Raw genomic sequence first — 16,239 nt, 5'->3', positions numbered from 1 at the left:
AAAAGTTTACACCTTTATCTCGTCTACTTCGAAGACTTGAAAAATCGATGCCCGTGAATCTTGCTAGTTTCGATCTAAAACGATGTATCCCGTTGTTTTGAGCCGGAATATAAGTTTTCGTGCAGTTCTGAGAGAAAAAGTTTACACCTTTCTCTCGTCTACTCTTCGACGACTTGTAAAATCGATGCTCGTGAATCTTGCTAGTTTCGATCTAAACCGATGTATTCCGCTGTTTTGAGCCGGAATACAAGTTTTCGCTCAGTTCTGAGAGAAAAAGTTTACACCTTTCTCTCGTCTACTTGTCGACGACTTGTAAACAAATCGATGCTCGTGAATCTTGCTAGTTTCGATCTAAAACGATGTATCCCGTTGTTTTGAGCCGGAATACAAGTTTTCGCGCAGTTCTGAGAGAAAAAGTTTACACCTTTCTCTCGTCTACTCTTCGAAGACTTGTAAAATCGATGCCCGTGAATCTTGCGAGTTTCGATCTAAAACGATGTATCTCGTTGTTTTGAGCCGTAATACAAGTTTTCGCGCAGTTCTGAGAGAAAATTTTACACCTTTCTCTCGTCTACTCGTCGACGACTTGTAAACAAATCGATGCTCGTGAATCCTGCTAGTTTCGATCTAAAACGATGTATCTCGTTGTTTTGAGCCGTAATACAAGTTTTCGCGCAGTTCTGAGAGAAAAAGTTTACACCTTTCTCTCGTCTACTCGTCGACGACATGTAAACAAATCGATGCTCGTGAATCTTGCTAGTTTCGATCTAAAACGATGTATCCCGTTGTTTTGAGCCGGAATACAAGTTTTCGTGCAGTTCTGAGAGAAAAAGTTTACACCTTTCTCTCGTCTACTCTTCGAGGACTTGTAAAATCGATGCTCGTGAATCTTGCTAGTTTCGATCTAAAACGATGAATCCTGTTGTTTTGAGCCGGAATACAAGTTTTCGCGCAGTTCTGAGAGAAAAAGTTTACACCTTTCTCTCGTCTACTCTTCGAAGACTTGAAAAATCGATGCTCGTGAATCTTGCTAGTTTCGATCTACAACGATGTATCTCGTTGTTTTGAGCTGGAATAGAAGTTTTCGCGCAGTTCTGAGAGAAAAAGTTTACACCTTTCTCTCGTCTACTCTTCGAGGACTTGTAAAATCGATGCTCGTGAATCTTGCTAGTTTCGATCTAAAACGATGTATCTCGTTGTTTTGAGCCGTAATACAAGTTTTCGCGCAGTTCTGAGAGAAAAAGTTTACACCTTTATCTCGTCTACTCTTCGAAGACTTGAAAAATCGATGCTCGTGAATCTTGCTAGTTTCGATCTAAAACGATGTATCCCGTTGTTTTGAGCCGGAATACAAGTTTTCGGGCAGTTCTGAGAGAAAAAGTTTACACCTTTCTCTCGTCTACTCTTCGACGACATGTAAAATCAATGCTCGTGAATCTTGCTAGTTTCGATCTACAACGATGTATCTCGTTGTTTTGAGCTAGAATAGAAGTTTTCGCGCAGTTCTGAGAGAAAAAGTTTACACCTTTCTCTCGTCTACTCTTCGAGGACTTGTAAAATCGATGCTCGTGAATCTTGCTAGTTTCGATCTAAAACGATGTATCACTTGTTTTGAGTCGCAATACAAGTTTTCGCGCAGTTCTGAGAGAAAAAGTTTACACCTTTCTCTCGTCTACTATTCGACGACTTGTTAAATCGATGCTCGTGAATCTTGCTAGTTTCGATCTAAAACGATGTATCCCGTTGTTGTGAGCCGGATTAGAAGTTTTCGTGCAGTTCTGAGAGAAAAAGTTTACACCTTTCTCGTCTACTCTTCGACGACTTGTAAAAGCGATGCTCGTGAATCTTGCTAGTTTCGATCTAAAACGATGTATCCCGTTGATTTGAGCCGGAATACAAGTTTTCGTGCAGTTCTGAGAGAAAAAGTTTACACCTTTATCTCGTCTACTCTTCGAAGACTTGAAAAATCGATGCCCGTGAATCTTGCTAGTTTCGATCTAAAACGATGTATCTCGTTGTTTTGAGCCGTAATACAAGTTTTAGCGCAGTTCTGAGAGAAAAAGTTTACACCTTTATCTCGTCTACTCTTCGAAGACTTGAAAAATCGATGCTCGTGAATCTTGCTAGTTTCGATCTAAAACGATGTATCCCGTTTTTTTGAGCCGGTATACAAGTTTTCGCGCAGTTCTGAGAAAAAAAGTTTACACCTTTCCCTCGTGTACTCATCGACGACTTGTAAAAGCGATGCTCGTGAATCTTGCTAGTTTCGATCTAAAACGATATATCCCGTTGTTTTGAGCCGGAATACAAGTTTTCGTGCAGTTCTGAGAGAAAAAGTTTACACCTTTCTCTCGTCTACTCTTCGAGGACATGTAAAGTCGATGCTCGTGAATCTTGCTAGTTTCGATCTAAAACGATGAATCCTGTTGTTTTGAGCCGGAATACAAGTTTTCGCGCAGTTCTGAGAGAAAAAGTTTACACCTTTCTCTCGTCTACTCTTCGAAGACTTGAAAAATCGATGCTCGTGAATCTTGCTAGTTTCGATCTACAACGATGTATCTCGTTGTTTTGAGCTGGAATAGAAGTTTTCGCGCAGTTCTGAGAGAAAAAGTTTACACCTTTCTCTCGTCTACTCTTCGAGGACTTGTAAAATCGATGCTCGTGAATCTTGCTAGTTTCGATCTAAAACGATGTATCCCGTTGTTTTGAGCCGGAATACAAGTTTTCGTGCAGTTCTGAGAGAAAAAGTTTACACCTTTATCTCGTCTACTCTTCGAAGACTTGAAAAATCGATGCCCGTGAATCTTGCTAGTTTCGATCTAAAACGATGAATCCTGTTGTTTTGAGCCGGAATACAAGTTTTCGCGCAGTTCTGAGAGAAAAAGTTTACACCTTTCTCTCGTCTACTCTTCGACGACTTGTAAAATCGATGCTCGTGAATCTTGCTAGTTTCGATCTAAAACGATGTATTCCGCTGTTTTGAGCCGGAATACAAGTTTTCGCTCAGTTTTGAGAGAAAAAGTTTACACCTTTATCTGGTCTACTCTTCGACGACTTGTAAAATCGATGCTCGTGAATCTTGCTAGTTTCGATCTAAAACGATGTATCCCGTTTTTTTTTTTGAGCTGGAATAGAAGTTTTCGCGCAGTTCTGAGAAAAAAAGTTTTCACCTTTCCCTCGTGTACTCATCGACGACTTGTAAAAGCGATGCTCGTGAATCTTGCTAGTTTCGATCTAAAACGATGTATCCCGTTGTTTTGAGCCGGAATACAAGTTTTCGTGCAGTTCTGAGAGAAAAAGTTTACACCTTTCTCTCGGCTACTCTTCGAGGACTTGTAAAATCGATGCTCGTGAATCTTGCTAGTTTCGATCTAAAACGATGAATCCTGTTGTTTTGAGCCGGAATACAAGTTTTCGCGCAGTTCTGAGAGAAAAAGTTTACACCTTTCTCTCGTCTACTCTTCGACGACTTGTAAAATCGATGCTCGTGAATCTTGCTAGTTTCGATCTAAAACGATGTATCCCGTTGTTGTGAGCCGGATTACAAGTTTTTGTGCAGTTCTGAGAGAAAAAGTTTACACCTTTCTCGTCTACTCTTCGAAGACTTGAAAAATCGATGCCCGTGAATCTTGCTAGTTTCGATCTAAAACGATGTATCTCGTTGTTTTGAGCCGTAATACAAGTTTTCGCGCAGTTCTGAGAGAAAAAGTTTACACCTTTATCTCGTCTACTCTTCGAAGACTTGAAAAATCGATGCTCGTGAATCTTGCTAGTTTCGATCTAAAACGATGTATCCCGTTGTTTTGAGCCGGAATACAAGTTTTCGGGCAGTTCTGAGAGAAAAAGTTTACACCTTTCTCTCGTCTACTCTTCGACGACTTGTAAAATCGATGCTCGTGAATCTTGCTAGTTTCGATCTAAAACGATGTATCCCGTTTTTTTTTGAGCTGGAATAGAAGTTTTCGCGCAGTTCTGAGAAAAAAAGTTTACACCTTTCCCTCGTGTACTCATCGACGACTTGTAAAAGCGATGCTCGTGAATCTTGCTAGTTTCGATCTAAAACGATGTATCCCGTTGTTTTGAGCCGGAATACAAGTTTTCGTGCAGTTCTGAGAGAAAAAGTTTACACCTTTCTCTCATCTACTCTTCGAGGACTTGTAAAATCGATGCTCGTGAATCTTGCTAGTTTCGATCTAAAACAATGAATCCTGTTGTTTTGAGCCGGAATACAAGTTTTCGCGCAGTTCTGAGAGAAAAAGTTTACACCTTTCTCTCGTCTACTCTTCGACGACTTGTAAAATCGATTCTCGTGAATCTTGCTAGTTTCGATCTAAAACGATGTATCCCGTTGTTGTGAGCCGGATTACAAGTTTTCGTGCAGTTCTGAGAGAAAAAGTTTACACCTTTCTCGTCTACTCTTCGACGACTTGTAAAATCGATGCTCGTGAATCTTGCTAGTTTCGATCTAAAACGATGTATTCCGCTGTTTTGAGCCGGAATACAAGTTTTCGCTCAGTTTTGAGAGAAAAAGTTTACACCTTTATCTCGTCTACTCTTCGAAGACTTGAAAAATCGATGCCCGTGAATCTTGCTAGTTTCGATCTAAAACGATGTATCTCGTTGTTTTGAGCCGTAATACAAGTTTTCGTGCAGTTCTGAGAGAAAAAGTTTACACCTTTATCTCGTCTACTCTTCGAAGACTTGAAAAATCGATGCTCGTGAATCTTGCTAGTTTTGATCTAAAACGATGTATCCCGTTGTTTTGAGCCGGAATACAAGTTTTCGGGCAGTTCTGAGAGAAAAAGTTTACACCTTTCTCTCGTCTACTCTTCGACGACTTGTAAAATCGATGCTCGTGAATCTTGCTAGTTTCGATCTAAAACGATGTATCCCGTTTTTTTGAGCCGGTATACAAGTTTTCGCGCAGTTCTGAGAAAAAAAGTTTACACCTTTCCATCGTGTACTCATCGACGACTTGTAAAAGCGATGCTCGTGAATCTTGCTAGTTTCGATCTAAAACGATGTATCCCGTTGTTTTGAGCCGGAATACAAGTTTTCGTGCAGTTCTGAGAGAAAAAGTTTACACCTTTCTCTCGGCTACTCTTCGAGGACTTGTAAAATCGATGCTCGTGAATCTTGCTAGTTTCGATCTAAAACGATGAATCCTGTTGTTTTGAGCCGGAATACAAGTTTTCGCGCAGTTCTGAGAGAAAACGTTTACACCTTTCTCTCGTCTACTCTTCGACGACTTGTAAAATCGATGCTCGTGAATCTTGCTAGTTTCGATCTAAAACGATGTATCCCGTTGTTGTGAGCCGGATTACAAGTTTTTGTGCAGTTCTGAGAGAAAAAGTTTACACCTTTCTCGTCTACTCTTCGAAGACTTGAAAAATCGATGCCCGTGAATCTTGCTAGTTTCGATCTAAAACGATGTATCTCGTTGTTTTGAGCCGTAATACAAGTTTTCGCGCAGTTCTGAGAGAAAAAGTTTACACCTTTATCTCGTCTACTCTTCGAAGACTTGAAAAATCGATGCTCGTGAATCTTGCTAGTTTCGATCTAAAACGATGTATCCCATTGTTTTGAGCCGGAATACAAGTTTTCGGGCAGTTCTGAGAGAAAAAGTTTACACCTTTCTCTCGTCTACTCTTCGACGACTTGTAAAATCGATGCTCGTGAATCTTGCTAGTTTCGATCTAAAACGATGTATCCCGTTTTTTTTTGAGCTGGAATAGAAGTTTTTGCGCAGTTCTGAGAAAAAAAGTTTTCACCTTTCCCTCGTGTACTCATCGACGACTTGTAAAAGCGATGCTCGTGAATCTTGCTAGTTTCGATCTAAAACGATGTATCCCGTTGTTTTGAGCCGGAATACAAGTTTTCGTGCAGTTCTGAGAGAAAAAGTTTACACCTTTCTCTCGGCTACTCTTCGAGGACTTGTAAAATCGATGCTCGTGAATCTTGCTAGTTTCGATCTAAAACGATGAATCCTGTTGTTTTGAGCCGGAATACAAGTTTTCGCGCAGTTCTGAGAGAAAAAGTTTACACCTTTCTCTCGTCTACTCTTCGACGACTTGTAAAATCGATGCTCGTGAATCTTGCTAGTTTCGATCTAAAACGATGTATCCCGTTGTTGTGAGCCGGATTACAAGTTTTTGTGCAGTTCTGAGAGAAAAAGTTTACACCTTTCTCGTCTACTCTTCGAAGACTTGAAAAATCGATGCCCGTGAATCTTGCTAGTTTCGATCTAAAACGATGTATCTCGTTGTTTTGAGCCGTAATACAAGTTTTCGCGCAGTTCTGAGAGAAAAAGTTTACACCTTTATCTCGTCTACTCTTCGAAGACTTGAAAAAGCGATGCTCGTGAATCTTGCTAGTTTCGATCTAAAACGATGTATCCCGTTGTTTTGAGCCGGAATACAAGTTTTCGTGCAGTTCTGAGAGAAAACGTTTACACCTTTCTCTCGACTACTCTTCGAGGACTTGTAAAATCGATGCTCGTGAATCTTGCTAGTTTCGATCTAAAACGATGAATCCTGTTGTTTTGAGCCGGAATACAAGTTTTCGCGCAGTTCTGAGAGAAAAAGTTTACACCTTTCTCTCGTCTACTATTCGACGACTTGTAAAATCGATGATCGTGAATCTTGCTAGTTTCGATCTAAAACGATGTATCCCGTTTTTTTGAGCCGGTATACAAGTTTTCGCGCAGTTCTGAGAAAAAAATTTACACCTTTCCCTCGTGTACTCATCGACGACTTGTAAAAGCGATGCTCGTGAATCTTGCTAGTTTCGATCTAAAACGATGTATCCCGTTGTTTTGAGCCGGAATACAAGTTTTCGTGCAGTTCTGAGAGAAAAAGTTTACACCTCTCTCTCGTCTACTCTTCGAGGACTTGTAAAATCGATGCTCGTGAATCTTGCTAGTTTCGATCTAAAACGATGAATCCTGTTGTTTTGAGCCGGAATACAAGTTTTCGCGCAGTTCTGAGAGAAAAAGTTTACACCTTTCTCTCGTGTACTCTTCGACGACTTGTAAAATCGATGCTCGTGAATCTTGCTAGTTTCGATCTACAACGATGTATCTCGTTGTTTTGAGCTGGAATAGAAGTTTTCGCGCAGTTCTGAGAGAAAAAGTTTACACCTTTCTCTCGTCTACTCTTCGAGGACTTGTAAAATCGATGCTCGTGAATCTTGCTAGTTTCGATCTAAAACGATGTATCACTTGTTTTGAGTCGCAATACAAGTTTTCGCGCAGTTCTGAGAGAAAAAGTTTACACCTTTCTCTCGTCTACTATTCGACGACTTGTTAAATCGATGCTCGTGAATCTTGCTAGTTTCGATCTAAAACGATGTATCTCGTTGTTTTGAGCCGTAATACAAGTTTTCGTGCAGTTCTGAGAGAAAAAGTTTACACCTTTATCTCGTCTACTCTTCGAAGACTTGAAAAATCGATGCTCGTGAATCTTGCTAGTTTCGATCTAAAACGATGTATCCCGTTGTTTTGAGCCGGAATACAAGTTTTCGGGCAGTTCTGAGAGAAAAAGTTTACACCTTTCTCTCGTCTACTCTTCGACGACTTGTAAAATCGATGCTCCTGAATCTTGCTAGTTTCGATCTAAAACGATGTATCCCGTTTTTTTGAGCCGGTATACAAGTTTTCGCGCAGTTCTGAGAAAAAAGTTTACACCTTTCCCTCGTGTACTCATCGACGACTTGTAAAAGCGATGCTCGTGAATCTTGCTAGTTTCGATCTAAAACGATGTATCCCGTTGTTTTGAGCCGGAATACAAGTTTTCGTGCAGTTCTGAGAGAAAAAGTTTACACCTTTCTCTCGGCTACTCTTCGAGGACTTGTAAAATCGATGCTCGTGAATCTTGCTAGTTTCGATCTAAAACGATGAATCCTGTTGTTTTGAGCCGGAATACAAGTTTTCGCGCAGTTCTGAGAGAAAAAGTTTACACCTTTCTCTCGTCTACTCTTCGACGACTTGTAAAATCGATGCTCGTGAATCTTGCTAGTTTCGATCTAAAACGATGTATCCCGTTGTTGTGAGCCGGATTACAAGTTTTTGTGCAGTTCTGAGAGAAAACGTTTACACCTTTCTCGTCTACTCTTCGAAGACTTGAAAAAATGATGCCCGTGAATCTTGCTAGTTTCGATCTAAAACGATGTATCTCGTTGTTTTGAGCCGTAATACAAGTTTTCGCGCAGTTCTGAGAGAAAAAGTTTACACCTTTATCTCGTCTACTCTTCGAAGACTTGAAAAATCGATGCTCGTGAATCTTGCTAGTTTCGATCTAAAACGATGTATCCCGTTGTTTTGAGCCGGAATACAAGTTTTCGGGCAGTTCTGAGAGAAAAAGTTTACACCTTTCTCTCGTCTACTCTTCGACGACTTGTAAAATCGATGCTCGTGAATCTTGCTAGTTTCGATCTAAAACGATGTATCCCGTTTTTTTTTTAGCTGGAATAGAAGTTTTCGCGCAGTTCTGAGAAAAAAAGTTTTCACCTTTCCCTCGTGTACTCATCGACGACTTGTAAAAGCGATGCTCGTGAATCTTGCTAGTTTCGATCTAAAACGATGTATCCCGTTGTTTTGAGCCGGAATACAAGTTTTCGTGCAGTTCTGAGAGAAAAAGTTTACACCTTTCTCTCGGCTACTCTTCGAGGACTTGTAAAATCGATGCTCGTGAATCTTGCTAGTTTCGATCTAAAACGATGTATCCCGTTGTTTTGAGCCGGAATACAAGTTTTCGTGCAGTTCTGAGAGAAAAAGTTTACACCTTTCTCTCGTCTACTCTTCGAGGACTTGTAAAATCGATGCTCGTGAATCTTGCTAGTTTCGATCTAAAACGATGAATCCTGTTGTTTTGAGCCGGAATACAAGTTTTCGCGCAGTTCTGAGAGAAAAAGTTTACACCTTTCTCTCGTCTACTATTCGACGACTTGTAAAATCGATGCTCGTGAATCTTGCTAGTTTCGATCTAAAACGATGTATCCCGTTGTTTTGAGCCGGAATACAAGTTTTCGTGCAGTTCTGAGAGAAAAAGTTTACACCTCTCTCTCGTCTACTCTTCGAGGACTTGTAAAATCGATGCTCGTGAATCTTGCTAGTTTCGATCTAAAACGATGAATCCTGTTGTTTTGAGCCGGAATACAAGTTTTCGCGCAGTTCTGAGAGAAAAAGTTTACACCTTTCTCTCGTGTACTCTTCGACGACTTGTAAAATCGATGCTCGTGAATCTTGCTAGTTTCGATCTACAACGATGTATCTCGTTGTTTTGAGCTGGAATAGAAGTTTTCGCGCAGTTCTGAGAGAAAAAGTTTACACCTTTCTCTCGTCTACTCTTCGAGGACTTGTAAAATCGATGCTCGTGAATCTTGCTAGTTTCGATCTAAAACGATGTATCACTTGTTTTGAGTCGCAATACAAGTTTTCGCGCAGTTCTGAGAGAAAAAGTTTACACCTTTCTCTCGTCTACTATTCGACGACTTGTTAAATCGATGCTCGTGAATCTTGCTAGTTTCGATCTAAAACGATGTATCTCGTTGTTTTGAGCCGTAATACAAGTTTTCGTGCAGTTCTGAGAGAAAAAGTTTACACCTTTATCTCGTCTACTCTTCGAAGACTTGAAAAATCGATGCTCGTGAATCTTGCTAGTTTCGATCTAAAACGATGTATCCCGTTGTTTTGAGCCGGAATACAAGTTTTCGGGCAGTTCTGAGAGAAAAAGTTTACACCTTTCTCTCGTCTACTCTTCGACGACTTGTAAAATCGATGCTCCTGAATCTTGCTAGTTTCGATCTAAAACGATGTATCCCGTTTTTTTGAGCCGGTATACAAGTTTTCGCGCAGTTCTGAGAAAAAAGTTTACACCTTTCCCTCGTGTACTCATCGACGACTTGTAAAAGCGATGCTCGTGAATCTTGCTAGTTTCGATCTAAAACGATGTATCCCGTTGTTTTGAGCCGGAATACAAGTTTTCGTGCAGTTCTGAGAGAAAAAGTTTACACCTTTCTCTCGGCTACTCTTCGAGGACTTGTAAAATCGATGCTCGTGAATCTTGCTAGTTTCGATCTAAAACGATGAATCCTGTTGTTTTGAGCCGGAATACAAGTTTTCGCGCAGTTCTGAGAGAAAAAGTTTACACCTTTCTCTCGTCTACTCTTCGACGACTTGTAAAATCGATGCTCGTGAATCTTGCTAGTTTCGATCTAAAACGATGTATCCCGTTGTTGTGAGCCGGATTACAAGTTTTTGTGCAGTTCTGAGAGAAAACGTTTACACCTTTCTCGTCTACTCTTCGAAGACTTGAAAAAATGATGCCCGTGAATCTTGCTAGTTTCGATCTAAAACGATGTATCTCGTTGTTTTGAGCCGTAATACAAGTTTTCGCGCAGTTCTGAGAGAAAAAGTTTACACCTTTATCTCGTCTACTCTTCGAAGACTTGAAAAATCGATGCTCGTGAATCTTGCTAGTTTCGATCTAAAACGATGTATCCCGTTGTTTTGAGCCGGAATACAAGTTTTCGGGCAGTTCTGAGAGAAAAAGTTTACACCTTTCTCTCGTCTACTCTTCGACGACTTGTAAAATCGATGCTCGTGAATCTTGCTAGTTTCGATCTAAAACGATGTATCCCGTTTTTTTTTTTAGCTGGAATAGAAGTTTTCGCGCAGTTCTGAGAAAAAAAGTTTTCACCTTTCCCTCGTGTACTCATGGACGACTTGTAAAAGCGATGCTCGTGAATCTTGCTAGTTTCGATCTAAAACGATGTATCCCGTTGTTTTGAGCCGGAATACAAGTTTTCGTGCAGTTCTGAGAGAAAAAGTTTACACCTTTCTCTCGGCTACTCTTCGAGGACTTGTAAAATCGATGCTCGTGAATCTTGCTAGTTTCGATCTAAAACGATGTATCCCGTTGTTTTGAGCCGGAATACAAGTTTTCGTGCAGTTCTGAGAGAAAAAGTTTACACCTTTCTCTCGTCTACTCTTCGAGGACTTGTAAAATCGATGCTCGTGAATCTTGCTAGTTTCGATCTAAAACGATGAATCCTGTTGTTTTGAGCCGGAATACAAGTTTTCGCGCAGTTCTGAGAGAAAAAGTTTACACCTTTCTCTCGTCTACTATTCGACGACTTGTAAAATCGATGCTCGTGAATCTTGCTAGTTTCGATCTAAAACGATGTATCCCGTTTTTTTGAGCCGGTATACAAGTTTTCGCGCAGTTCTGAGAAAAAAATTTACACCTTTCCCTCGTGTACTCATCGACGACTTGTAAAAGCGATGCTCGTGAATCTTGCTAGTTTCGATCTAAAACGATGTATCCCGTTGTTTTGAGCCGGAATACAAGTTTTCGTGCAGTTCTGAGAGAAAAAGTTTACACCTCTCTCTCGTCTACTCTTCGAGGACTTGTAAAATCGATGCTCGTGAATCTTGCTAGTTTCGATCTAAAACGATGAATCCTGTTGTTTTGAGCCGGAATACAAGTTTTCACGCAGTTCTGAGAGAAAACGTTTACACCTTTATCTCGTCTACTCTTCGAAGACTTGAAAAATCGATGCCCGTGAATCTTGCTAGTTTCGATCTAAAACGATGTATCTCGTTGTTTTGAGCCGTAATACAAGTTTTTGTGCAGTTCTGAGAGAAAAAGTTTACACCTTTATCTCGTCTACTCTTCGAAGACTTGAAAAATCGATGCTCGTGAATCTTGCTAGTTTCGATCTAAAACGATGTATCCCGTTGTTTTGAGCCGGAATACAAGTTTTCGGGCAGTTCTGAGAGAAAAAGTTTACACCTTTCTCTCGTCTACTCTTCGACGACTTGTAAAATCGATGCTCGTGAATCTTGCTAGTTTCGATCTAAAACGATGTATCCCGTTTTTTTGAGCCGGTATACAAGTTTTCGCGCAGTTCTGAGAAAAAAAGTTTACACCTTTCTCTCAGCTACTCTTCGAGGACTTGTAAAATCGATGCTCGTGAATCTTGCTAGTTTCGATCTAAAACGATGAATCCTGTTGTTTTGAGCCGGAATACAAGTTTTCGCGCAGTTCTGAGAGAAAAAGTTTACACCTTTCTCTCGTCTACTCTTCGACGACTTGTAAAATCGATGCTCGTGAATCTTGCTAGTTTCGATCTAAAACGATGTATCCCGTTGTTGTGAGCCGGATTACAAGTTTTTGTGCAGTTCTGAGAGAAAAAGTTTACACCTTTCTCGTCTACTCTTCGAAGACTTGAAAAATCGATGCCCGTGAATCTTGATAGTTTCGATCTAAAACGATGTATCTCGTTGTTTTGAGCCGTAATACAAGTTTTCGCGCAGTTCTGAGAGAAAAAGTTTACACCTTTATCTCGTCTACTCTTCGAAGACTTGAAAAATCGATGCTCGTGAATCTTGCTAGTTTCGATCTAAAACGATGTATCCCGTTGTTTTGAGCCGGAATACAAGTTTTCGGGCAGTTCTGAGAGAAAAAGTTTACACCTTTCTCTCGTCTACTCTTCGACGACTTGTAAAATCGATGCTCGTGAATCTTGCTAGTTTCGATCTAAAACGATGTATCCCGTTTTTTTTTTAGCTGGAATAGAAGTTTTCGCGCAGTTCTGAGAAAAAAAGTTTTCACCTTTCCCTCGTGTACTCATCGACGACTTGTAAAAGCGATGCTCGTGAATCTTGCTAGTTTCGATCTAAAACGATGTATCCCGTTGTTTTGAGCCGGAATACAAGTTTTCGTGCAGTTCTGAGAGAAAAAGTTTACACCTTTCTCTCGGCTACTCTTCGAGGACTTGTAAAATCGATGCTCGTGAATCTTGCTAGTTTCGATCTAAAACGATGAATCCTGTTGTTTTGAGCCGGAATACAAGTTTTCGCGCAGTTCTGAGAGAAAAAGTTTACACCTTTCTCTCGTCTACTCTTCGACGACTTGTAAAATCGATGCTCGTGAATCTTGCTGGTTTCGATCTAAAACGATGTATCCCGTTGTTGTGAGCCGGATTACAAGTTTTTGTGCAGTTCTGAGAGAAAAAGTTTACACCTTTCTCGTCTACTCTTCGAAGACTTGAAAAATCGATGCCCGTGAATCTTGCTAGTTTCGATCTAAAACGATGTATCTCGTTGTTTTGAGCCGTAATACAAGTTTTCGCGCAGTTCTGAGAGAAAAAGTTTACACCTTTATCTCGTCTACTCTTCGAAGACTTGAAAAATCGATGCTCGTGAATCTTGCTAGTTTCGATCTAAAACGATGTATCCCGTTGTTTTGAGCCGGAATACAAGTTTTCGGGCAGTTCTGAGAGAAAAAGTTTACACCTTTCTCTCGTCTACTCTTCGACGACTTGTAAAATCGATGCTCGTGAATCTTGCTAGTTTCGATCTAAAACGATGTATCCCGTTTTTTTTTGAGCTGGAATAGAAGTTTTCGCGCAGTTCTGAGAAAAAAAGTTTACACCTTTCCCTCGTGTACTCATCGACGACTTGTAAAAGCGATGCTCGTGAATCTTGCTAGTTTCGATCTAAAACGATGTATCCCGTTGTTTTGAGCCGGAATACAAGTTTTCGTGCAGTTCTGAGAGAAAAAGTTTACACCTTTCTCTCGTCTACTCTTCGAGGACTTGTAAAATCGATGCTCGTGAATCTTGCTAGTTTCGATCTAAAACGATGAATCCTGTTGTTTTGAGCCGGAATACAAGTTTTCGCGCAGTTCTGAGAGAAAACGTTTACACCTTTCTCTCGTCTACTATTCGACGACTTGTAAAATCGATGCTCGTGAATCTTGCTAGTTTCGATCTAAAACGATGTATCCCGTTTTTTTGAGCCGGTATACAAGTTTTCGCGCAGTTCTGAGAAAAAAATTTACACCTTTCCCTCGTGTACTCATCGACGACTTGTAAAAGCGATGCTCGTGAATCTTGCTAGTTTCGATCTAAAACGATGTATCCCGTTGTTTTGAGCCGGAATACAAGTTTTCGTGCAGTTCTGAGAGAAAAAGTTTACACCTCTCTCTCGTCTACTCTTCGAGGACTTGTAAAATCGATGCTCGTGAATCTTGCTAGTTTCGATCTAAAACGATGAATCCTGTTGTTTTGAGCCGGAATACAAGTTTTCGCGCAGTTCTGAGAGAAAACGTTTACACCTTTCTCTCGTCTACTCTTCGACGACTTGTAAAATCGATGCTCGTGAATCTTGCTAGTTTCGATCTAAAACGATGTATCCCGTTGTTGTGAGCCGGATTAGAAGTTTTCGTGCAGTTCTGAGAGAAAAAGTTTACACCTTTCTCGTCTACTCTTCGACGACTTGTAAAATCGATGCTCGTGAATCTTGCTAGTTTCGATCTAAAACGATGTATTCCGCTGTTTTGAGCCGGAATACAAGTTTTCGCTCAGTTTTGAGAGAAAAAGTTTACACCTTTATCTCGTCTACTCTTCGAAGACTTGAAAAATCGATGCCCGTGAATCTTGCTAGTTTCGATCTAAAACGATGTATCTCGTTGTTTTGAGCCGTAATACAAGTTTTAGCGCAGTTCTGAGAGAAAAAGTTTACACCTTTATCTCGTCTACTCTTCGAAGACTTGAAAAATCGATGCTCGTGAATCTTGCTAGTTTCGATCTAAAACGATGTATCCCGTTTTTTTGAGCCGGTATACAAGTTTTCGCGCAGTTCTGAGAAAAAAAGTTTACACCTTTCCCTCGTGTACTCATCGACGACTTGTAAAAGCGATGCTCGTGAATCTTGCTAGTTTCGATCTAAAACGATGTATCCCGTTGTTTTGAGCCGGAATACAAGTTTTCGTGCAGTTCTGAGAGAAAAAGTTTACACCTTTCTCTCGTCTACTCTTCGAGGACTTGTAAAATCGATGCTCGTGAATCTTGCTAGTTTCGATCTAAAACGATGAATCCTGTTGTTTTGAGCCGGAATACAAGTTTTCGCGCAGTTCTGAGAGAAAAAGTTTACACCTTTCTCTCGTCTACTCTTCGAAGACTTGAAAAATCGATGCTCGTGAATCTTGCTAGTTTCGATCTACAACGATGTATCTCGTTGTTTTGAGCTGGAATAGAAGTTTTCGCGCAGTTCTGAGAGAAAAAGTTTACACCTTTCTCTCGTCTACTCTTCGAGGACTTGTAAAATCAATGCTCGTGAATCTTGCAAGTTTCGATCTAAAACGATGTATCTCGTTGTTTTGAGCCGTATTACAAGTTTTCGCGCAGTTCTGAGAGAAAAAGTTTACACCTTTATCTCGTCTACTCTTCGAAGACTTGAAAAATCGATGCTCGTGAATCTTGCTAGTTTCGATCTAAAACGATGTATCCCGTTGTTTTGAGCCGGAATACAAGTTTTCGGGCAGTTCTGAGAGAAAAAGTTTACACCTTTCTCTCGTCTACTCTTCGACGACATGTAAAATCAATGCTCGTGAATCTTGCTAGTTTCGATCTACAACGATGTATCCCGTTTTTTTTTTGAGCTGGAATAGAAGTTTTCGCGCAGTTCTGAGAAAAAAAGTTTTCACCTTTCCCTCGTGTACTCATCGACGACTTGTAAAAGCGATGCTCGTGAATCTTGCTAGTTTCGATCTAAAACGATGTATCCCGTTGTTTTGAGCCGGAATACAAGTTTTCGTGCAGTTCTGAGAGAAAAAGTTTACACCTTTCTCTCGGCTACTCTTCGAGGACTTGTAAAATCGATGCTCGTGAATCTTGCTAGTTTCGATCTAAAACGATGAATCCTGTTGTTTTGAGCCGGAATACAAGTTTTCGCGCAGTTCTGAGAGAAAAAGTTTACACCTTTCTCTCGTCTACTCTTCGACGACTTGTAAAATCGATGCTCGTGAATCTTGCTGGTTTCGATCTAAAACGATGTATCCCGTTGTTGTGAGCCGGATTACAAGTTTTTGTGCAGTTCTGAGAGAAAAAGTTTACACCTTTCTCGTCTACTCTTCGAAGACTTGAAAAATCGATGCCCGTGAATCTTGCTAGTTTCGATCTAAAACGATGTATCTCGTTGTTTTGAGCCGTAATACAAGTTTTCGCGCAGTTCTGAGAGAAAAAGTTTACACCTTTATCTCGTCTACTCTTCGAAGACTTGAAAAATCGATGCTCGTGAATCTTGCTAGTTTCGATCTAAAACGATGTATCCCGTTGTTTTGAGCCGGAATACAAGTTTTCGGGCAGTTCTGAGAGAAAAAGTTTACACCTTTCTCTCGTCTACTCTTCGACGACTTGTAAAATCGATGCTCGTGAATCTTGCTAGTTTCGATC

This window comes from Amblyomma americanum, chromosome 8, assembly GCF_052857255.1.
Source record: "Amblyomma americanum isolate KBUSLIRL-KWMA chromosome 8, ASM5285725v1, whole genome shotgun sequence".
Taxonomy (NCBI): Eukaryota; Metazoa; Arthropoda; class Arachnida; order Ixodida; family Ixodidae; genus Amblyomma; species Amblyomma americanum.
The sequence above is the reverse complement of the archived record's forward strand: the minus strand, read 5'-3'. Positions refer to the sequence as shown.